At 40.9% G+C, this 25,610-nt stretch overlaps 1 protein-coding gene across 1 annotated transcript in view; it reads right to left on the bottom strand.

The window, feature by feature from the left end:
• LOC139764065 (DNA polymerase nu-like) overlaps positions 1-25,610 on the bottom strand; it is a 665,939-nt gene that overhangs the window by 541,593 nt on the left and 98,736 nt on the right. The gene's annotated exons all lie outside the window — the stretch shown is intronic.

Genomic DNA, 25,610 nt, shown 5'->3' with positions numbered 1-25,610 from the left:
TATATATATATATATATATATATATATATATATATATATATATATATATATATATATATATGGCAGCAGGTTTGGATGGTATTGCAGTGGAATTTGTTAAAAAAGGGGGTGACTGTATTGTTGACTGATTAGTAAGGTTATTTAATGTATGTATGATTCACGGTGAGGTGCCTGAGGAGTGGCGGAATGCGTGCATAGTGCCATTGTACAAAGGTAAAGGGGATAAGAGTGAGTGCTCAAATTACAGAGGTATAAGTCTGTTGAGTATTCCTGGTAAATTACACGGGAGGGCACCGATTGACAGGGTGAAGGCATGCACAGAGCACCAGATTGGGGAAGAGCAGCGTGGTTTCATATATATATATATATATATATATATATATATATATATATATATATATATATATATATATATATATAGAGATGCTCTGTGGAAGGTATTGGGAATATATGGTGTGGGAGGCAAGTTGTTAGAAGCAGTGAAAAGTTTTTATCGAGGATGTAAGGCATGTGTACGTGTAGGAAGAGAGGAAAGTGATTGGTTCTCAGTGAATGTAGGTTTGCGGCAGGGGTGTGTGATGTCTCCATGGTTGTTTAATTTGTTTATGGATGGGGTTGTAAGGGAGGTAAATGCAAGAGTCCTGGAAAGAGGGGCAAGTATGAAGTCTGTTGGGGATGAGAGAGCTTGGGAAGTGAGTCAGTTGTTGTTCGCTGATGATACAGCGCTGGTGGCTGATTCATGTGAGAAACTGCAGAAGCTGGTGACTGAGTTTGGTAAAGTGTGTGGAAGAAGAAAGTTGAGAGTAAATGTGAATAAGAGCAAGGTTATTAGGTACAGTAGGGGTGAGGGTCAAGTCAATTGGGAGGTGAGTTTGAATGGAGAAAAACTGGAGGAAGTGAAGTGTTTTAGATATCTGGGAGTGGATCTGTCAGCGGATGGAACCATGGAAGCGGAAGTGGATCATAGGGTGGGGGAGGGGGCGAAAATTTTGGGAGCCTTGAAAAATGTGTGGAAGTCGAGAACACTATCTCGGAAAGCAAAAATGGGTATGTTTGAGGGAATAGTGGTTCCAACAATGTTGTATGGTTGCGAGGCGTGGGCTATGGATAGAGATGTGCGCAGGAGGATGGATGTGCTGGAAATGAGATGTTTGAGGACAATGTGTGGTGTGAGGTGGTTTGATCGAGTAAGTAACGTAAGGGTAAGAGAGATGTGTGGAAATAAAAAGAGCGTGGTTGAGAGAGCAGAAGAGGGTGTTTTGAAATGGTTTGGGCACATGGAGAGAATGAGTGAGGAGAGATTGTCCAAGAGGATATATGTGTCGGAGGTGGAGGGAACGAGGAGAAGAGGGAGACCAAATTGGAGGTGGAAAGATGGAGTGAAAAAGATTTTGTGTGATCGGGGCCTGAACATGCAGGAGGGTGAAAGGAGGGCAAGAAATAGAGTGAATTGGAGTCATGTGGTATACAGGGGTTGACGTGCTGTCAGTGGATTGAAGCAAGGCATGTGAAGCGTCTGGGGTAAACCATGGAAAGCTGTGTAGGTATGTATATTTGCGTGTGTGGACGTGTGTATGTACATGTGTATGGGGGGGGGGGGGTTGGGCCATTTCTTTCGTCTGTTTCCTTGCGCTACCTCGCAAACGCGGGAGACAGCGACAAAGTATAAAAAAAAAAAAAAAAAAAAAAAATATATATATATATATATATATTCTTAATACCTTCCACAGAGTATCTCTATCAACTCTATCATATGCCTTCTCCAGATCCATAAATGCTACATACAAATCCATTTGCTTTTCTCACATACATTCTTCAAAGCAAACACCTGATCAACACATCCTCTACCACTTCTGAAACCACACTGCTCTTCCCCAATCTGATGCTCTGTACATGCCTTCACCCTTTCAATCAATACCCTCCCATATAATTTACCAGGAATACTCAACAAACTTACACCTCTGTAATTTGAGCACTCACTCTTATCCCCTTTGCCTTTGTACAATGGCACTATGCACGCATTCCGCCAATCCTCAGGCACCTCACCATGAGTCATACATACATTAAATAACCTTACCAACCAGTCAACAATACAGTCACCCCCTTTTTTAATAAATTCCACTGCAATACCATCCAAACCTGCTGCCTTGCCGGCTTTCATCTTCCGCAAAGCTTTCACTACCTCTTCTCTGTTTACCAAATCATTTTCCCTAACCCTCTCACTTTGCACACCACCTCGACCAAAACACCCTATATCTGCCACTCTATCATCAAACACATTCAACAAACCTTCAAAATACTCACTCCATCTCCTTCTCACATCACCACTACTTGTTATCACCTCCCCTTCACTGAAGTTACCATTTGCTCCCTTGTCTTACGCACTTTATTTACCTCCTTCCAGAACATCTTTTTATTCTCCATAAAATTTAATGATACTCTCTCACCCCAACTCTCATTTGCCCTTTTTTTTCACCTCTTGCACCTTTCTCTTGACCTCCTGTCTCTTTCTTTTATACACCTCCCACTCAATTGCATTTTTTCCCTGGAAAAATCGTCCACATGCCTCTCTCTTCTCTTGTTAGAAGCAGTGAAAAGTTTTTATCGAGGATGTAAGGCATGTGTACGTGTAGGAAGAGAGGAAAGTGATTGGTTCTCAGTGAATGTAGGTTTGCGGCAGGGGTGTGTGATGTCTCCATGGTTGTTTAATTTGTTTATGGATGGGGTTGTTAGGGAGCTAAATGCAAGAGTTTTGGAAAGAGGGGCAAGTATGAAGTCTGTTGGGGATGAGAGAGCTTGGGAAGTGAGTCAGTTGTTGTTCGCTGATGATACAGCGCTGGTGGCTGATTCATGTGAGAAACTGCAGAAGCTGGTGACTGAGTTTGGAAAAGTGTGTGGAAGAAGAAAGTTAAGAGTAAATGTGAATAAGAGCAAGGTTATTAGGTACAGTAGGGTTGAGGGTCAAGTCAATTGGGAGGTGAGTTTGAATGGAGAAAAACTGGAGGAAGTGAAGTGTTTTAGATATCTGGGAGTGGATCTGGCAGCGGATGGAACCATGGAAGCGGAAGTGGATCATAGGGTGGGGGAGGGGGCGAAAATCCTGGAGGCCTTGAAGAATGTGTGGAAGTCGAGAACATTATCTCGGAAAGCAAAAATGGGTATGTTTGAAGGAATAGTGGTTCCAACAATGTTGTATGGTTGCGAGGCGTGGGCTATGGATAGAGTTGTGCGCAGGAGGATGGATGTGCTGGAAATGAGATGTTTGAAGACAATGTGTGGTGTGAAGTGGTTTGATCGAATGAGTAACGTAAGGGTAAGAGAGATGTGTGGAAATAAAAAAGAGCGTGGTTGAGAGAGCAGAAGAGGGTGTTTTGAAGTGGTTTGGGAACATGGAGAGGATGAGTGAGGAAAGATTGACCAAAAGGATATATGTGTCGGAGGTGGAGGGAACAAGGAGAAGAGGGAGACCAAATTGGAGGTGGAAAGATGGAGTGAAAAAGATTTTGTGTGATCGGGGCCTGAACATGCAGGAGGGTGAAAGGAGGGCAAGGAATAGAGTGAATTGGAGCGATGTGGTATACCGAGATAATGTTCTCGACTTCCACACATTCTTCAAGGCTCCCAGAATTTTCGCCCCCTCCCCCACCCTATGATCCACTTCCGCTTCCATGGTTCCATCCGCTGCCAGATCCACTCCCAGATATCTAAAACACTTCACTTCCTCCAGTTTTTCTCCATTCAAACTCACCTCCCAACTGACTTGACCCTCAACCCTACTGTACCTAATAACCTTGCTCTTATTCACATTTACTCTTAACTTTCTTCTTCCACACACTTTACCAAACTCAGTCACCAGCTTCTGCAGTTTCTCACATGAATCAGCCACCAGCGCTGTATCATCAGCGAACAACAACTGACTCACTTCCCAAGCTCTCTCATCCCCAACAGACTTCATACTTGCCCCTCTTTCCAAATCTCTTGCATTTACCTCCCTAACAACCCCATCCATAAATGAAATTAAACAACCATGGAGACATCACACACCCCTGCCGCAAACCTACATTCACTGAGAACCAATCACTTTCCTCTCTTCCTACACGTACACATGCCTTACATCCTCGATAAAAACTTTTCACTGCTTCTAACAACTTGCCTCCCACACCATATATTCTTAATACCTTCCACAGAGCATCTCTATCAACTCTATCATATGCCTTCTCCAGATCCATAAATGCTACATACAAATCCATATGTATATATATATATATATATATATATATATATATATATATATATATATATATATATATATATATATATATATATCCTTTTCACTCCTGGATGTGTATATATATATATATATATATATATATATACACATGAGAAGAGTGGGAGGTGGGTTGATTAGAAAGGGTAGTGAGTGGTGGGATGAAGAAGTAAGAGTATTAGTGAAAGAGAAGAGTGAGGCATTTGGACGATTTTTGCAGGGAAAAAATGCAATTGAGTGGGAGATGTATATAAAAGAAAGAGACAGGAGGTCAAGAGAAAGGTGCAAGAGGTGAAAAAAAGGGCAAATGAGAGTTGGGGTGAGAGAGTATCATTCAATTTTAGGGAGAATAAAAAGATGATCTGGAAGGAGGTAAATAAAGTGCGTAAGACAAGGGAGCAAATGGGAACTTCAGTGAAGGGCGCAAATGGGGAGGTGATAACAAGTAGTGGTGATGTGAGAAGGAGATGGAGTGAGTATTTTAAAGGTTTGTTGAATGTGTTTGATGATAGAGTGGCAGATATAGGGTGTTTTGGTCGAGGTGGTGTGCAAAGTGAGAGGGTTAGGGAAAATGATTTGGTAAACAGAGAAGAGCTAGTAAAAGCTTTGCGGAAGATGAAAGCCGGCAAGGCAGCAGGTTTGGATGGTATTGCAGTGGAATTTATCAAAAAAGGAGGTGACTGTATTGTTGACTGGTTGGTAAGGTTATTTAATGTATGTATGACTCATGGTGAGGTGCCTGAGGATTGGCGGAATGCGTGCATAGTGCCACTGTACAAAGGTAAAGCGGATAAGAGTGAGTGCTCAAATTACAGAGGTATAAGTTTGTTGAGTATTCCTGGTAAATTATATGGGAGGGTATTGATTGAGAGGGTGAAGGCATGTACAGAGCATCAGATTGGGGAAGAGCAGTGTGGTTTCAGAAGTGGTAGAGGATGTGTGGATCAGGTGTTTGCTTTGAAGAATGTATGTGAGAAATACTTAGAAAAGCAAATGGATTTGTATGTAGCATTTATGGATCTGGAGAAGGCATATGATAGAGTTGATAGGGATGCTCTGTGGAAGGTATTAAGAATATATGGTGTGGGAGGCAAGTTGTTAGAAGAAGTGAAAAGTTTTTATCGAGGATGTAAGGCATGTGTACGTGTAGGAAGAGAGGAAAGTGATTGGTTCTCAGTGAATGTAGGTTTGCGGCAGGGGTGTGTGATGTCTCCATGGTTGTTTAATTTGTTTATGGAGCAAGGTTATTAGGTACAGTAGGGTTGAGGGTCAATTCAATTGGGAGGTGAGTTTGAATGGAGAAAAACTGGAGGAAGTGAAGTGTTTTAGATATCTGGGAGTGGATCTGGCAGCGGATGGAACCATGGAAGCGGAAGTGGATCATAGGGTGGGGGAGGGGACGAAAATTCTGGGGGCCTTGAAGAATGTGTGGAAGTCGAGAACATTATCTCGGAAAGCAAAAATGGGTATGTTTGAAGGAATAGTGGTTCCAACAATGTTGTATGGTTGCGAGGCGTGGGCTATGGATAGAGTTGTGCGCAGGAGGATGGATGTGCTGGAAATGAGATGTTTGAGGACAATATGTGGTGTGAGGTGGTTTGATCGAGTAAGTAACGTAAGGGTAAGAGAGATGTGTGGAAATAAAAAGAGCGTGGTTGAGAGAGCAGAAGACGGTGTTTTGAAATGGTTTGGGCACATGGAGAGAATGAGTGAGGAAAGATTGACTAAGAGGATATATGTGTCGGAGGTGGAGGGAACGAGGAGAAGAGGGAGACCAAATTGGAGGTGGAAAGATGGAGTGAAAAAGATTTTGTGTGATCGGGGCCTGAACATGCAGGAGGGTGAAAGGAGGGCAAGGAATAGAGTGAATTGGAGCGATGTGGTATACCGGGGTTGACGTGCTGTCAGTGGATTGAATCAGGGCATGTGAAGCGCCTGGGGTAAACCATGGAAAGCTGTGTAGGTGTGTATATTTGCGTGTGGACGTATGTATATACATGTGTATGGGGGTGGGTTGGGCCATTTCTTTCGTCTGTTTCCTTGCGCTACTTCGCAAACGCGCGAGACAGCGACAAAGCAAAAAAAAAAAAAAATATATATATATATATATATATATATATATATATATATATATATATATATATATATATATATACATATATGTGTATATATATATATATATATATATATATATATATATATATATATATATATGTATGTGAAGCGTCTGGGGTAAACTATGGAAAGCTGTGTAGGTATGTATATTTGCGTGTGTGGACGTATGTATATAAATGTGTATGGGGGTGGGTTGGGCCATTTCTTTCGTCTGTTTCCTTGCGCTACCTCGCAAACGCGGGAGACAGCGACAAAGCAAAAAAAAAAAGAATAAAAAAAAAGTATGTATATATATATATATATATATATATATATATATATATATATATATATATATATATATATATATATATATGTATGTATATATATGTATGTATATATATATATATATATATATATATATATATATATATATATATACATATATATATATATATATATACATTATCTGTGAAAGCAAAAATGGGTATGTTTAAGGGAATAGTGGTTCCAACAATGTTGTATGGTTGCGAGGCGTGCGCTATGGATAGAGTTGTGCGCAGGAGAGTGGATGTGCTGGAAATGAGGTGTTTGAGGACAATATGTGGTGTGAGGTGGTTTGATTCAGTAATAATAGGGTAAGAGAGATGTGTGGTAATAAAAAGAGTGTGGTTCAGAGAGCAAAAGAGGGTGTTTTGAAATGGTTTGGTCACATGGAGAGAATGAGTGAGGAAAGATTGACCAAGAGGATATATGTGTCTGAGGTGGAGGGAATGAGAAGTGGGAGACCAAATTGGAGGTGGAAAGATGGAGTGAAAAGGATTTTCAGTGATCGGGGCCTGAACATGCAGGAAGGTGAAAGGCCTGCAAGGAATAGCGTGAATTGGAACGAAGTGGTATACCGGGATCGACGTGCTGTCAATGGATTGAACCAAGGCATGTGAAGCGTCTGGGGTAAACCATGGAAAATTATGTGGGGCCTCGATGTGGAGAGGGAGCTGTGGTTTAGGTGCATTATTATATGACAGCTAGAGACATGGGGCCTTTGTTGTCTTTTCCTAGCGCTACCTCGCGCACATGAGGTGGGAGGGGGTTGTTATTACATGTGTGGCGGGGTGGCGATGGGAATGAATAAAGGCAACCATTATGAATTATGTACACGTGTATATATGTATATGTCTGTGTGTGTATATATATGTATACGTTGAGATGTATAGGTATGTATATTTGCGTGTGTGGACGTGTATGTATATACATGTGTATGTCGGTGGGTTGGGCCATTCTTTCGTCTGTTTCATTGCGCTACCTCGCTAACGCGGGAGACAGCGACAAAGCAAAATCAATAAATAAATATATATATATATATATATATATATATATATATATATATATATAAATATATATATATATATATATATATATATATATATTATATATATATATATATATATATATATATATATATATATATATATATATATTTTTTTTTTTTTTTTTTTTCATACTATTCGCTATTTCCCGCGATAGCGAGGTAGCGTTAAGAACAAAGGACTGGGCCTTTGAGGGAATATCCTCACCTGGCCCTCTTCTCTGTTCCTTCTTTTGGAAAATTTAAAAAAAAAAAAAAAAAAAAAGAGAGGGGAGGATTTCCAGCCCCCCGCTCCCTTCCCTTTTAGTCGCCTTCTACGACACGCAGGGATTTCGTGGGAAGTATTCTTTCTCCCCTATCCCCAGGGAATGTATATATATATATATATATATATATATATATATATATATATATATATATATATATATATATATATATATATTTTTTTTTTTTTTTTTTTTTTTATACTTTGTCGCTGTCTCCCGCGTTTGCGAGGTAGCGCAAGGTATATATATATATATATATATATATATATATATATATATATATATATATATATATATATATATATATATATTTATATATATATATTTGGTTTGGCAAAGTGTGTGGAAGAAGAAAGTTAAGAGTAAATGTGAATAAGAGCAAGGTTATTAGGTACAGTAGGGTTGAGGGTCAAGTCAATTGGGAGGTGAGTTTGAATGGTGAAAAACTGGAGGAAGTGAAGTGTTTTAGATATCTGGGAGTGGATCTGTCAGCGGATGGAACCATGGAAGCGGAAGTGGATCATAGGGTGGGGGAGGGGGCGAAAATTTTGGGAGCCTTGAAAAATGTGTGGAAGTCGAGAACATTATCCCGGAAAGCAAAAATGGGTATGTTTGAAGGAATAGTGGTTCCAACAATGTTGTATGGTTGCGAGGCGTGGGCTATGGATAGAGTTGTGCGCAGGAGGATGGATGTGCTGGAAATGAGATGTTTGAGGACAATGTGTGGTGTGAGGTGGTTTGATCGAGTAAGTAACGTAAGGGTAAGAGAGATGTGTGGAAATAAAAAGAGCGTGGTTGAGAGAGCAGAAGAGGGTGTTTTGATATGGTTTGGGCACATGGAGAGAATGAGTGAGGAAAGATTGACCAAGAGGATATATGTGTCGGAGGTGGAGGGAACGAAGAGAAGAGGGAGACCAAATTGGGGGTGGAAAGATGGAGTGAAGAGGATTTTGTGTGATCGGGGCCTGAACATGCAGGAGGGTGAAAGGAGGGCAAGGAATAGAGTGAATTGGAGCGATGTGGTATACAGGGGTTGACGTGCTGTCAGTGGATTGAATCAGGGCATGTGGGGCGTCCGGGGTAAACCATGGAAAGCTGTGTAGGTATGTATATTTCCGTGTGTGGACGTGTGTATGTACATGTGTATGGGGGGGGGGGGGGTTGGGCCATTTCTTTCGTCTGTTTCCTTGCGCTACCTCGCAAACGCGGGAGACAGCGACAAAGTATAAAAAAAAAAAATATATATATATATATATATATATATATATATATATATATATATATATATATATATTTCTTTTTTTTTCCAAAAGAAGGAACAGAGAAGGGGGCCAGGTGAGGATATTCCCTCAGAGGCCAAGTCCTCTGTTCTTAACGCTACCTTGATAACGCGGGAAATGGCGAATAGTTTGAAAGAAAGAAAAATATATACATGTGAATGGGTTGGGCCATTCTTTCGTCTGTTTTATTTCATATATGGCGGGGTGGCGAAGAGAATGGATGAAGACAGAAAGTATGAATATGTACATGTGTAAATATGTATATGTTTGTGTATGTATATCCATGTATACGTTGAAATATTTATGTATGTATATGTGCATGTGTGGGCGTTTATATATATACATTTGTATGTGGGTGGGTTGGGTTATTCTTTCGTCTATTCCCTTGCGCTACCTCGCTAACGCAGGAGACTGCGATTAACTATAATAAAGAAATTTCATATATATATATATATATATATATATATATATATATATATATATATATATATATATATATATATGTATATTATTTTTCTATTTATCTATTATACCTTATCGCTGTATTCCTCATTAGCGAGGTAGCGCAAGGAAACAGACGAAAGAATGGCCCTACCCACCCACATACACATATATATACATTTCTATACATTTCAACGTATAAATAAATATATATATATATATATATATATATATTTTTTTTCTTTTTTTTTTACTTTGTCGCTGTCTCCCGCGTTTGCGAGGTAGCGCAAGGAAACAGACGAAAGAAATGGCCCAACCCCCCCACCCCATACACATGTATATACATACGTCCACACACGAAAATATACATACCTACACAGCTTTCCATGGTTTACCCCAGACGCTTCACATGCCCTGATTCAATCCACTGACAGCACGTCAACCCCGGTATACCACATCGCTCCAATTCACTCTATTCCTTGCCCTCCTTTCACCCTCCTGCATGTTCAGGCCCCGATCACACGAAATCTTTTTCACTCCATCTTTCCACCTCCAATTTGGTCTCCCTCTTCTCCTTGCTCCCTCCACCTCCGACTCATATATCCTCTTGGTCAATCTTTCCTCACTCATTCTCTCCATGTGCCCAAACCACTTCAAAACACCCTCTTCTGCTCTCTCAACCACGCTCTTTTTATTTCCACACATCTCTCTTACCCTTACGTTACTCACTCGATCAAACCACCTCACACCACACATTGTCCTCAAACATCTCATTTCCAGCACATCCATCCTCCTGCGCACAACTCTATCCATAGCCCACGCCTCGCAACCATACAACATTGTTGGAACCACTATTCCTTCAAACATACCCATTTTTGCTTTCCGAGATAATGTTCTCGACTTCCACACATTCTTCAAGGCCCCCAGAATTTTCGCCCCCTCCCCCACTCTATGATCCACTTCCGCTTCCATGGTTCCATCCGCTGACAGATCCACTCCCAGATATCTAAAACACTTCACTTCCTCCAGTTTTTCTCCATTCAAACTCACCTCCCAATTGACTTGACCCTCAACCCTACTGTACCTAATAACCTTGCTCTTATTCACATTTACTCTTAACTTTCTTCTTCCACACACTTTTCCAAACTCAGTCACCAGCTTCTGCAGTTTCTCACATGAATCAGCCACCAGCGCTGTATCATCAGCGAACAACAACTGACTCACTTCCCAAGCTCTCTCATCCCCAACAGACTTCATACTTGCCCCTCTTTCCAAAACTCTTGCATTTACCTCCCTAACAACCCCATCCATAAACAAATTAAACAACCATGGAGACATCACACACCCCTGCCGCAAACCTATATTCACTTAGAACCAATCACTTTCCTCTCTTCCTACACGTACACATGCCTTACATCCTCGATAAAAACTTTTCACTGCTTCTAACAACTTTCCTTCCACACCATATATTCTTAATACCTTCCACAGAGCATCTCTATCAACTCTATCATATGCCTTCTCCAGATCCATAAATGCTACATACAAATCCATTTGCTTTTCTAAGTATTTCTCACATACATTCTTCAAAGCAAACACCTGATCCACACATCAGGTGTTTATATATATATATATATATATATATATATATATATATATATATATATATATATATATATATATATATTCTTTTCTTTCATAATATTCGCCATTTCCCGCGTTAGCGAGGTAGCGTTAAGAACACAGGACTGGGCCTCTGAGGAACCATCCTCACCCGGCCCCCGTCTTTGTTCCTTCCTTTGGAAAATTAAAATTATATTTTTTTTTTTTTTTTTATACTTTGTCGCTGTGTCCCGCGTTTGCGAGGTAGCGCAAGGAAACAGACGAAAGAAATGGCCCAACCCCCCCCCCATACACATGTACATACACACGTCCACACACGCAAATATACATACCTACACAGCCTTCCATGGTTTACCCCAGACGCTTCACATGCCTTGATTCAATCCACTGACAGCACGTCAACCCCTGTATACCACATCGCTCCAATTCACTCTATTCCTTGCCCTCCTTTCACCCTCCTGCATGTTCAGGCCCCGATCACACAAAATCCTTTTCACTCCATCTTTCCACCTCCAATTTGGTCTCCCTCTTCTCCTCGTTCCCTCCACCTCCGACACATATATCCTCTTGGTCAATCTTTCCTCACTCATTCTCTCCATGTGCCCAAACCATTTCAAAACACCCTCTTCTGCTCTCTCAACCACGCTCTTTTTATTTCCACACATCTCTCTTACCCTTACGTTACTTACTCGATCAAACCACCTCACACCACACATTGTCCTCAAACATCTCATTTCCAGCACATCCATCCTCCTGCGCACAACTCTATCCATAGCCCACGCCTCGCAACCATACAACATTGTTGGAACTACTATTCCTTCAAACATACCCATTTTTGCTTTCCGGGATAATGTTCTCGACTTCCACACATTTTTCAAGGCTCCCAAAATTTTCGCCCCCTCCCCCACCCTATGATCCACTTCCGCTTCCATGGTTCCATCCGCTGACAGATCCACTCCCAGATATCTAAAACACTTCACTTCCTCCAGCCTCTCACCATTCAAACTCACCTCCCAATTGACTTGACCCTCAACCCTACTGTACCTAATAACCTTGCTCTTATTGACATTTACTCTTAACTTTCTTCTTCCACACACTTTACCAAACTCCGTCACCAGCTTCTGCAGTTTCTCACATGAATCCGCCACCAGCGCTGTATCATCAGCGAACAACAACTGACTCACTTCCCAAGCTCTCTCATCCCCAACAGACTTCATACCTGCCCCTCTTTCCAAAACTCTTGCATTTACCTCCCTAACAACCCCATCCATAAACAAATTAAACAACCATGGAGACATCACACACCCCTGCCGCAAACCTACATTCACTGAGAACCAATCACTTTCCTCTCTTCCTACACGTACACATGCCTTACATCCTCGATAAAAACTTTTCACTGCTTCTAACAACTTGCCTCCCACACCATATATTCTTAATACCTTCCACAGAGCATCTCTATCAACTCTATCATATGCCTTCTCCAGATCCATAAATGCTACATACAAATCCATTTGCTTTTCTAAGTATTTCTCACATACATTCTTCAAAGCAAACACCTGATCCACACATCCTCTACCACTTCTGAAACCAAACTGCTCTTCCCCAATCTGATGCTCTGTACATGCCTTCACCCTCTCAATCAATACCCTCCCATATAATTTACCAGGAATACTCAACAAACTTATACCTCTGTAATTTGAGCACTCACTCTTATCCCCTTTGCCTTTGTACCTCTGTAATTTGAGCACTCACTCTTATCCCCTTTGCCTTTGTACAACGGCACTATGCAAGCATTCCGCCAATCCTCAGGCACCTCACCATGAGTCATACATACATTAAATTATATATATATATATATATATATATATATATATATATATATATATATATATATATATATATATATATATATACAGACATATATATATATACACATGTACATAATTCATACTTGCCGCCTTATTTTCTTTCCCGTGGCCACCCCGCCATACATGACATGACAATCCCCTACCCTTACACGCGCGCAAGTTAGCGGTAGAAAAAAACAACAAAGGCCACATTCGTTCACACTCAGTCTCTAGCTGTCATGTGTAATGCACTGAAACCAAAGCTCCCTTTCTACATGCAGGCCCATAAGACTTTCCGTGGTTTACCCAGACAATTCACATGCCCTAGTTCAATCCATTGACAGCACGTCGACCCCGGTATAACACATCGTTCAAATTCACTCTATTCCTTGCACGCCTCTCACCTTCCTGTATGTTCAAGCCCCGATCGCTCAAAATCTTTCTCACTTCACCCTTCCATCTAGCTATAGCTCAAGCCTTGCAACCATATAACATTGTTGGAACCACTATTCCTTCAAACATACCCATTTTTGCTTTCCGAGACAATGTTCTCGCCTTCCACACATTCTTCAACTCTCACGAGCCACCAGCGCTGTATCAGCAGCGAACAACAACTGACTTACTTTCCAAGCCCTCTCGTCCACAACAGACTGCATACGCGCCCCTTTCTCTAAAACTCTTACATTCACCTCCTAACAATTCCATCCATAAACAAATTAAACAACCATAGAGACATCACACACCCCTGTCGCAAACCGACATGCACTGAGAACCAATCACTTTCCTCTCTTCCTACTAGTACACATGCCTTACATCCTCGATAAAAACTTTTCACTGCTTCTAGCAACCTGCCTGCCATACCATATACATCTAATACCTTCCACAGAGCATCTCTATCAACTCTATCATATGCCTTCTCCAGATCCATAAATGCTTCATACAAATCCATTTGTTTTTCTAAGTATTTCTCACATACATTCTTCAAAGCAAACACCTGATCCACACATCCTCAACCTCTTATGAAACCACACTGCTCTTCCACAATCTGATGCTTTGTACATGCCTTCACCTTCTTAATCAATACCCTCTCATAATTTTCCAAAAATACTCAACAAACTTATACCTCTGTAATTTGAACACTCATCTTTGCATTCCGCCAATCCTCAGGCACTTCAACATTAGCCATACATACATTGAATATCCTCGCCAACCAGTCAACAACACATTCACTTCCTTTTCTAATAAATTCCACTGCAATAGCATCCAAACCCGTCGCCTTGCCGGCTTTCATCTTCCGCAAAGCTTTCACTACCTCTTCTCTATTTACCAAATCATTCTCCCTGGCCCTTTCACTTCGCACACAACCTCGACCAAAACACCCTATACATGCCAATCTATCATCTAACACATTCAACAAACCTTCAAAGTGCTCACTCCTCCTTCTCACATCACCACTACTTGGCATTACCTCTCATTAGCCCGATTCATCAATGTTCCCATTTGGTCTCTTGTCTTACGCACTCTATTTACCTCCTTCCAAAACTTTTTATTTTCCCTAAAATTTAATGATACTCTCTCACCCCAACTCTCGTTCATATATATATATATATTTTCTTCTTTTCTTTTAAACTATTCGCCATTTCTCGCGTTAGCGAGGTAGCGTTAAGAACAGAGGACTGGGCCTTTTTTGGAATATCCTCACCTGGCCCCCTCTGTTCCTTCTTTTGGAAAAAAAAAAAAAAAAAAAAAAATCGAGAGGGGAGGATTTCCAGCCCCCCGCTCCCTCCCCTTTTAGTCGCCTTCTACGACACGTAGGGAATACGTGGGAAGTATTCTTAATTCCCTATCCCCAGGGATAATATATATATATATATATATATATATATATATATATATATATATATATATATATATATATATATATAGATATTCTTTTTTTTTTTTTTTTTTTTTTTGCTTTGTCGCTGTCTCCCGCGTTTGCGAGGTAGCGCAAGGAAACAGACGAAAGAAATGGCCCAACCCACCCCCATACACATGCCTTGATTCAATCCACTGACAGCACGTCAACCCCGGTATACCACATCGCTCCAATTCACTCTATTCTTTGCCCTCCTTTCACCCTCCTGCATGTTCAGGCTCCGATCACAAAAAATCTTTTTCACTCCATTTTTCCACCTCCAATTTGGTCTCCCTCTTCTCCTCGTTCCCTCCACCTCCGACACATATATCCTCTTGGTCAATCTTTCCTCACTCATTCTCTCCATGTGACCAAACCATTTCAAAACACCCTCTTCTGCTCTCTCAACCACGCTCTTTTTATTTCCACACATCTCTCTTACCCTTACGTTACTTACTCGATCAAACCACCTCACACCACACATTGTCCTCAAACATCTCATTTCCAGCACATCCATCCTCCTGCGCACAACTCTATCCATAGTCCACGCCTCGCAACCATACAACATTGTTGGAACCACTATTCCTTCAAACATACCCATTTTTGCTTTCCGAGATATTGTTCTCGACTTCCACACATTCTTCAAGGCTCCCAGAATTTTCGCCCCCTCCCCCACCCTATGATCCACTTCCGCTTCCGTGGTTACATCCGCTGCCAGATCCACTCCCAGATATCTAAAACACTTCACTTCCTCCAGTTTTTCTCCATTCAAACTCACCTCCTGATGAATTGACCCTCAACCCTACTGTACCTAATAACCTTGCTCTTATTCACATTTACTCTTAACTTTCTTCTTTCACACACTTTACCAAACTCAGTCACCAGCTTCTGCAGTTTCTCACATGAATCAGCCACCAGCGCTGTATCATCAGCGAACAAAGACTGACTCACTTCCCAAGCTCTCTCATCCCCAACAGACTTCATACTTGCCCCTCTTTCCAAAACTCTTGCATTCACCTCCCTAACAACCCCATCCATAAACAAATTAAACAACCATGGAGACATCACACACCCCTGCCGCAAACCTACATTCACTTAGAACCAATCACTTTCCTCTCTTCCTACACGTACACATGCCTTACATCCTCGATAAAAACTTTTCACTGCTTCTAACAACTTGCCTCCCACACCATATATTCATAATACCTTCCACAGAGCATCTGTATCAACTCTATCATATGCCTTCTCCAGATCCATAAATGCTACATACAAATCCATTTGCTTTTCTAAGTATTTCTCACATACATTCTTCAAAGAAAACACCTGATCCACACATCCTCTACCACTTCTGAAACCACACTGCTCTTCCCCAATCTGATGCTCTGTACATGCCTTCACCCTCTCAATCAATACCCTATATATATATATATATATATATATATATATATATATATATATATATATATATATATAGATAGATAGATAGATATATATATATATATATATATATATATATATATATATATATATATATATATATATATATATATATATATATATATATATATATGGTAGGGTATTGATTGAGAGGGTGAAGGCATGTACAGAGAATCAGATTGGGGAAGAGCAGTGTGGTTTCAGAAGTGGTAGATGATGTGTGGATCAGGTGTTTGCTTTGAAGAATGTATGTGAAAAATACTTAGAAAAACAAATGGATTTGTATGAAGCATTTATGGATCTAGAGAAGGAATATGATAGAGTTGATAGAGATACTCTGTGGAAGGTATTAAATGTATATGGTATGGCAGGCAAGTTGCTAGAAACAGTGAAAAGTTTTTATCGAGGATGTAATGCATGTGTACATATAGGAAGAGAGGAAAGTGATTGGTTCTCAGTGAATGTAGGTTTGCGGCAGGGATGTGTGATGTCTCCATGCTTGTTTTATTTGTTTATGGATGGGGTTGTTTGGGAGGTGAATCCAAGAGTTTTGGAAAGAGGGGCAAGTATGCAGTCTGTTGGGGATGAGAGAGCTTGGGAAGTGAGTCAGTTGTTGTTCGCTGATGATACAGCGCTGGTGGCTGATTCATGTGAGAAACTACAGAAGCTGGTGACTGAGTTTGGTAAAGTGTGTGAAAGAAGAAAGATGAGAGTAAATGTGAATAAGAGCAAGGTTATTAGGTAGAGTAGAGTTGAGGGTCAAGGCAATTGGGAGGTAAGTTTGAATGGAGAAAAACTGGAGGAAGTAAAGTGTTTTAGATATCTGGGAGTGGATCTGGCAGCGGATGGAACCATGGAAGCGGAAGTGAATCATAGGGTGGGGGAGTGGGCGAAAGTCCTGGGAGCCTCGAAGAATGTTTGGAAGTCGAGAACAATATCTCGGAAAGCAAAAATGGGTATGTTTGAAGGAATAGTGGTTCCAACAATGTTGTATGGTTGCGAGGCGTGGGCTATGGATAGAGTTGTGCGCAAGGGGGTGGATGTGCTGGAAATGAGATGTTTGAGGAAAATATGTGGTGTGAGGTGGTTTGATCGAGTAAGTAATGTAAGGGTAAGAGAGATGTGTGGAAATAAAAAGAGCGTGGTTGAGAGAGAAAAAGAGGGTGTTTTGAAATGGTTTGGGCACATGGAGAGAATGAGTGCGGAAAGATTGACCAAAAGGATATATGTGTCGGAGGTGGAGGGAACGAGGAGAAGTGGGAGACCAAATTGGAGGTGGAAAGATGGAGTGAAAAAGATTTTGTGTGATCGGGGCCTGAACATGCAGGAGGGTGAAAGGAGGGCAAGGAATAGAGTGAATTAGATCGATGTGGTATACCGGGGTTGACGTGCTGTCAGTGGATTGAATCAGGGCATGTGAAGCGTCAGGGGTAAACCATGGAAAGCTGTGTAGGTATGTATATTTGCATGTGTGGACGTATGTATATACATGTGTATGTGGGTGGGTTGGGCCATTTCTTTCGTCTGTTTCCTTGCGCTACCTCGCAAACGCGGGAGATAGCGACTATATATATATATATATATATATATATATATATATATATATATATATATATATATATATATATATATATATATATATACTTTTTTTTTCATACTATTATATATAGGATGTATGTGTCGGAGGTGGAGGGAACGAGGAGAAGTGGGAGACCAAATTGGAGGTGGAAAGATGGAGTAAAAAAGATTTTGAGTGATCGGGGCCTGAACATGCAGGAGGGTGAAAGGCGGGCAAGGACACAAACCATTTCAAAACACCCTCTTCTGCTCTCTCAACCACGCTCTTTTTATTTCCACACATCTCTCTTACCCTTACATTACTTACTCGATCAAACAACCTCACACCACATATTATCCTCAAACATCTCATTTCCAGGACATCCACCCTCCTGCGCACAACTCTATCCATAGCCCACGCCTCGCAACCATAAAACATTGTTGGAACCACTATTCCTTCAAACATGCCCATTTTTGCTTTCCGAGATAATGTTCTCGACTTCCAAACATTCTTCAGGGCTCCCAGGATTTTCGCCCCCTACCCCACCCTATGATTCACTTCCGCTTCCATGGTTCCATCCGCTGCAAGATCCACTCCCAGATATCAAAAACACTTTACTTCCTCCAGTTTCTCTCCATTCAAAATTACCTCCCAATTGACTTGACCCTCAACCCTACTGTACCTTATTAACCTTGCTCTTATTCACATTTACTCTTAACTTTCTTCTTTCACAAACTTTACCAAAGTCAGTCACCAGCTTCTGCAGTTTCTCACATGAATCAGCCACCAGCGCTGTATCACCAGTGAACAACAACTGACTCACTTCCTAAGCTCTCTCATCCCCAACAGACTTCATACTTGCCCCTCTTTCCAAAACTCTTGCATTCACCTCCCTAATAACCCCATCCATAAACAAATTAAACAACCATGGAGACATCACACATCCCTGCCGCAAACCTACATTCACTGAGAACCAATCACTTTCCTCTCTTCCGACACGTACACATGCCTTACATCCTCGATAAAAACTTTTCACTGCTTCTAACAACTTGCCTCCCACACCATATATTCTTATATATATATATAAAGAAGAATGTGTGGAAGTCGAGAACATTATCTCGGAAAGCAAAAATGGGTATGTTTGAAGGAATAGTGGTTCCAACAATGTTGTATGGTTGCGAGACGTGGGCTATGGATAGAGTTGTGCGCAGGAGGATGGATGTGCTGGAAATGAGATGTTTGAGGACAATATGTGGTGTGAGGTGGTTTGATCGAGTAAGTAACGTAAGGGTAAAAGAGATGTGTGGAAATAAAAAGAGCGTGGTTGAGAGAGCAGAAGAGCGTGTTTTGAAATGGTTCGGGCACATGGAGAGAATGAGTGATCAAAGATTGACCAAGAGAATATATGTGTCGGAGGTGGAGGGAACGAGGAGAAGAGGGAGACCAAATTGGAGGTGGAAAGATGGAGTGAAAAAGATTTTGTGTGATCGGGGCCTGAACATGCGGGAGGTGGAAAGGAGGGCAAGGAATAGACTGAATTGGAGCGATGTGGTATACCGGGGTTTACGTGCTGTCAGTGGATTGAATCAAGGCATGTGAAGCGTCTGGGGTAAACCATGGAAAGCTGCGTCGGTATGTATATTTGCGTGTGTGGACGTATGTATATACATGTGTATGGGGGTGGGTTGGGCCATTTCTTTCGTCTGTTTCCTTGCGCTACCTCGCAAACGCGGGAGACAGCGACAAAGGAAAAAAAAAAAAAAGAAAAAAAAAAAAAAATATATATATATATATATATATATATATATATATATATATATATATATATATATATATATATATATATATATATTTATATACATATATATATATATATATATATATATATATATATATATATATATATATATATATATATATATATATATATATATATATCCCTGGGGATAGGGGAGAAAGAATACTTCCCACATACTCTCTGCGTGTCGTAGAAGGCGACTAAAAGGGAAGGGACCGGGAGGCTGGAAATCCTCCCCTCTCATTTTTTTTTTTTTCCAAAAGAAGAAACAGAGAAGGGGGCCAGGTGAGGATATTCCCTCAAAGGCCCAGTCCTCATCCTCTGTTCTTAACGCTACCTCGCTAATGCGGGAAATGGTGATTAGTATAAAGAAAAAATAAACAGAAGAAGGAGTCACGCGGGGAGTGCTCATCCTCCCCGAAGGCTCAGATTGGGGTGCCTAAATGTGTGTGGATGTACCCAAGATGTGAAAAAAGGAGAGATAGGTAGTACGTTTGAGGAAAGGAACCTGGATGTTTTGGCTCTGAGTGAAACGAAGCTCAAGGGTAAAGGGGAAGAGTGGTTTGGGAATGTCTTGGGAGTAAAGTCAGGGGTTAGTGAGAGGACAAGAGCAAGTAGCAGTACTCCTGAAACAGGAGTTGTGGGAGTATGTGATAGAATGTAAGAAATTAAATTCTCGATTAATATGGGTAAAACTGAAAGCTGATGGAGAGAGATGGGTGATTATTGGTGCATATGCACCTGGGCATGAGAAGAAAGATCAAGAGAGGCAAGTGTTTTGGGAGCAGCTGAATGAGTGTGATAGTGGTTTTGATGCACGAGACCGGGTTATAGTGATGGGTGATTTGAATGCAAAGGTGAGTAATGTGGCAGTTGAGGGAATAATTGGTATACATGGGGTGTTCAGTGTTGTAAATGGAAATGGTGAAGAGCTTGTAGATTTATGTGCTGAAAAAGGACTGATGATTGGGAATACCTGGTTTAAAAAGCGAGATATACATAAGTATACTTATGTAAGTAGGAGAGATGGCCAGAGAGCGTTATTGGATTACGTGTTAATTGACAGGCGCGCGAAAGAGAGACTTTTGGATGTTAATGTGCTGAGAGGTGCAACTGGAGGGATGTCTGATCATTATCTTGTGGAGGCTAAGGTGAAGATTTGTATGGGTTTTCAATAAAGAAGAGTGAATGTTGGGGTGAAGAGGGTGGTGAGAGTAAGTGAGCTTGGGAAGGAGACTTGTGTGAGGAAGTACCAGGAGAGACTGAGTACAGAATGGAAAAAGGTGAGAACAATGGAAGTAAGGGGAGTGGGGGAGGAATGGGATGTATTTAGGGAATCAGTGATGGATTGCGCAAAAGATGCTTGTGGCATGAGAAGAGTGGGAGGTGGGTTGATTAGAAAGGGTAGTGAGTGGTGGGATGAAGAAGTAAGAGTATTAGTGAAAGAGAAGAGAGAGGCATTTGGACGATTTTTGCAGGGAAAAAATGCAATTGAGTGAGAGATGTATAAAAGAAAGAGACAGGAGGTCAAGAGAAAGGTGCAAGAGGTGAAAAAAAAGGGCAAATGAGAGTTGGGGTGAGAGAGTATCATTAAATTTTAGGGAGAATAAAAAGATGTTCTGGAAGGAGGTAAATAAAATGCGTAAGACAAGGGAGCAAATGGGAACTTCAGTGAAGGGCGCAAATGGGGAGGTGATAACAAGTAGTGGTGATGTGAGAAGGAGATGGAGTGAGTATTTTGAAGGTTTGTTGAATGTGTTTGATGATAGAGTGGCAGATGTAGGGTGTTTTGGTCGAGGTGGTGTGCAGAGTGAGAGGGTTAGGGAAAATGATTTGGTAAACAGAGAAGAGGTAGTAAAAGCTTTGCGGAAGATGAAAGCCGGCAAGGCAGCAGGTTTGGATGGTATTGCAGTGGAATTTATTAAAAAAGGGGGTGACTGTATTGTTGACTGGTTGGTAAGGTTATTTAATGTATGTATGACTCATGGTGAGGTGCCTGAGGATTGGCGGAATGCGTGCATAGTGCCATTGTACATAGGCAAAGGGGATAAGAGTGAGTGCTCAAATTACAGAGGTATAAGTTTGTTGAGTATTCCTGGTAAATCATATGGGAGGGTATTGATTGAGAGGGTGAAGGCATGTACAGAGCATCAGATTGGGGAAGAGCAGTGTGGTTTCAGAAGTGGTAGAGGATGTGTGGATCAGGTGTTTGCTTTGAAGAATGTATGTGAGAAATACTTAGAAAAGCAAATGGATTTGTATGTAGCATTTATGGATCTGGAGAAGGCATATGATAGAGTTGATAGAGATGCTCTGTGGAAGGTATTAAGAATATATGGTGTGGGAGGCAAGTTGTTAGAAGCAGTGAAAAGTTTTTATCGAGGATGTAAGGCATGTGTACGTGTAGGAAGAGAGGAAAGTGATTGGTTCTCAGTGAATGTAGGTTTGCGGCAGGGGTGTGTGATGTCTCCATGGTTGTTTAATTTGTTTATGGATGGGGTTGTTAGGGAGGTGAATGCAAGAGTTTTGGAAAGAGGGGCAAGTATGAAGTCTGTTGGGGATGAGAGAGCTTGGGAAGTGAGTCAGTTGTTGTTCGCTGATGATACAGCGCTGGTGGCTGATTCATGTGAGAAACTGCAGAAGCTGGTGACTGAGTTTGGTAAAGTGTGTGAAAGAAGAAAGTTAAGAGTAAATGTGAATAAGAGCAAGGTTATTAGGTACAGTAGGGTTGAGGGTCAATTCAATTGGGAGGTGAGTTTGAATGGAGAAAAACTGGAGGAAGTGAAGTGTTTTAGATATCTGGGAGTGGATCTGGCAGCGGATGGAACCATGGAAGCGGGTGGATCATAGGGTGGGGGAGGGGGCGAAAATTCTGGGAGCCTTGAAGAATGTGTGGAAGTCGAGAACATTATCTCGGAAAGCAAAAATGGGTATGTTTGAAGGAATAGTGGTTCCAACAATGTTGTATGGTTGCGAGGCGTGGGCTATGGATAGAGTTGTGCGCAGGAGGATGGATGTGCTGGAAATGAGATGTTTGAGGACAATGTGTGGTGTGAGGTGGTTTGATCGAGTAAGTAACGTAAGGGTAAGAGAGATGTGTGGAAATAAAAAGAGCGTGGTTGAGAGAGCAGAAGAGGGTGTTTTGAAATGGTTTGGGCACATGGAGAGAATGAGTGAGGAAAGATTGACCAAGAGGATATATGTGTCGGAGGTGGAGGGAACGAGGAGAAGAGGGAGACCAAATTGGCGTTGGAAAGATGGAGTGAAAAAGATTTTGTGTGATCGGGGCCTGAACATGCAGGAGGGTGAAAGGAGGGCAAGGAATAGAGTGAATTGGAGCGATGTGGTATACCGGGGTTGACGTGCTGTCAGTGGATTGAATCAAGGCATGTGAAGCGTCTGGGGTGGACCATGGAAAGCTGTGTAGGTATGTATATTTGCGTGTGTGGACGTATGTATATACATGTGTATGGGGGTGGGTTGGGCCATTTCTTTCGTCTGTTTCCTTGCGCTACCTCGCAAAAGCGGGAGACAGCGACAAAGCAAAAAAAAAAAAAAAAAATATATATATATATATATATATATATATATATATATATATATATATATATATATATATATATATATATATATATATTCCTATGAGTCTACGGGGAAAATGAAACACGGTAAGTTCCCAAGGGCACTTTTGTGTAATAATCACATCATCAGGGGAAAAATATGACAGTCATTTGATAAGCAACGAAGAGACATAGCTAGGGCGCCATTTGGTATACATGTGATTGTCCAAGACAGACAACGAGCGTATCATAAACTTATCATGTGGACATGAAGGTAAATTGTTTACAAATTTTATCAAAAATAGTTATCCAATTTGAATAGACCTTCACTAATATTTAGGTTATAATTTTTTGTGTATTTAATAATAGATTCAATTATATTTCTATTGGTACTGGAGGCAGAGTTAATAACTGAAATGGCATTACTTCAGTCAATACAATGATCATAGTCTTTAACGTGATGAAACAAGGCATTTGATTCTTGTATTGTTCTTATATTTATATTGCTTAAGTCTAACAGAAAAATCCTTACCAATCTTCTCAACATAAAACTTATCACACTTTCTACACGGCACTTTAGAAGTGCACCAAGGACAATTTTCTGGTGAGTTCCTAAGATATTCTTTACAGTATTATTGTTGCTGAAGGCAACATTCATATTAAAGAATTTACTTTACTTTCCATGTTGCTTAAATCCTTTAATGTAAATGATGCCTTCAGCAACAATAATACTATAAAAAATATCTTAATGAGGAACAAACCAGAAAATTCTCCTGGGTGCACTTATAAAGTGGCAAGTAGATTTTGTGATAAGTTTTATGTTGGGCAGACCGGAAAGAGTCTTTCTGTTAGACTTTAGCAACAAAAATATATTATAAGAACAGGACAAGGATCTTTCTTGGACAATGACATGTTTACCAAATGGCGTCCTCGCTACGTCTCTTCGTTGTATATCAACTGATTATTATATTTCTCTCGAGTCTAACCTGATGATGTGATTATTTCATGAAAATACACTTGGGAACTTACCGTGTTTCATATATAATTATATATTTCATTTTATCATACTCTGTCACTGTCTCCCGCGTTATCGAGGTAGCGCAAGGAGACAGACGAAAGAATAGCTCAACCCACCCATATACACATGTATATACATAAACGTCCACACACGCAAATATACATACCCATACATCTCAACGTATACATATATATACACACACAGACATATACATATATACACATGCACACAATTCACACTGTCTGCCTTTATTCATTCCCATCGCCACCTCGCCACACATGGAATAGCAACCCCCTCCCCTCGCATGTGAACGAAGTAGCGCTAGGAAAAGACAACAAAGGCCACATTCGTTCACACTCAATCTTTAGCTGTCATGTATAATGCACCGAAAACACAGCTCCCTTTCCAGATCCAGGCCCCACAGAACTTTCCATGGTTTACCGCAGACGCTTCACATGCCCTGGTTCAATCCACTGACAGCACGTCGACCCCAGTATACCATATCGTTCAAACTCACTCTATTCCTTACAGGCCTCTCACCCGACTGCATGTTCAGACCCCGATAACTCAAAATCTTTTTCACTACATCTTTCCACCTTCAATTCGGACTTCCACTCCTCCTCGTTCCCTCCACCTCTGACACATATATCCTCTTTATCAATCTTTCCTCACTCATTCTCTCCATGTGACGAAACCATTTCAGAACACCCTCTTCTGCTCTCTCAACCACACTCTTTTTATTACGACACAACTCTCTTACCCTTTCATTACTTACTCGATCAAACCACCTCACACCACATATTGTCCTCAAACATCTCATTTCTAGCACATCCATCCTCCTCCGCACAAATCTATTTATAGTGCACGCCTCGCAACCATATAACATTGTTGGAACCACTATTCCTTCAAACATACCCATTTTTGCTTTCCAAGAAAACGTTCTCGACTTCCACACATTCTATAAACGCTCTCAGAAATTTCGCTCCCTCCCCCAACTTATGATTCACTTTCGCTTCCACAAGTCCATCCGCTGCCCAATACACTCCCATATATCTAAAACACTTCACTTCCTCCAGTTTTTCTCCTATGAGTTCACGGTAACATACCATTATTCTAATTTTCTACAGTAAATTTGACGGAAGTACCCTGTAGAAATTG

Source organism: Panulirus ornatus, chromosome 48 (genome assembly GCF_036320965.1).
Source record: "Panulirus ornatus isolate Po-2019 chromosome 48, ASM3632096v1, whole genome shotgun sequence".
In the NCBI taxonomy this organism is placed as follows: domain Eukaryota; kingdom Metazoa; phylum Arthropoda; class Malacostraca; order Decapoda; family Palinuridae; genus Panulirus; species Panulirus ornatus.
The sequence above is the reverse complement of the archived record's forward strand: the minus strand, read 5'-3'. Positions and strand labels throughout refer to the sequence as shown.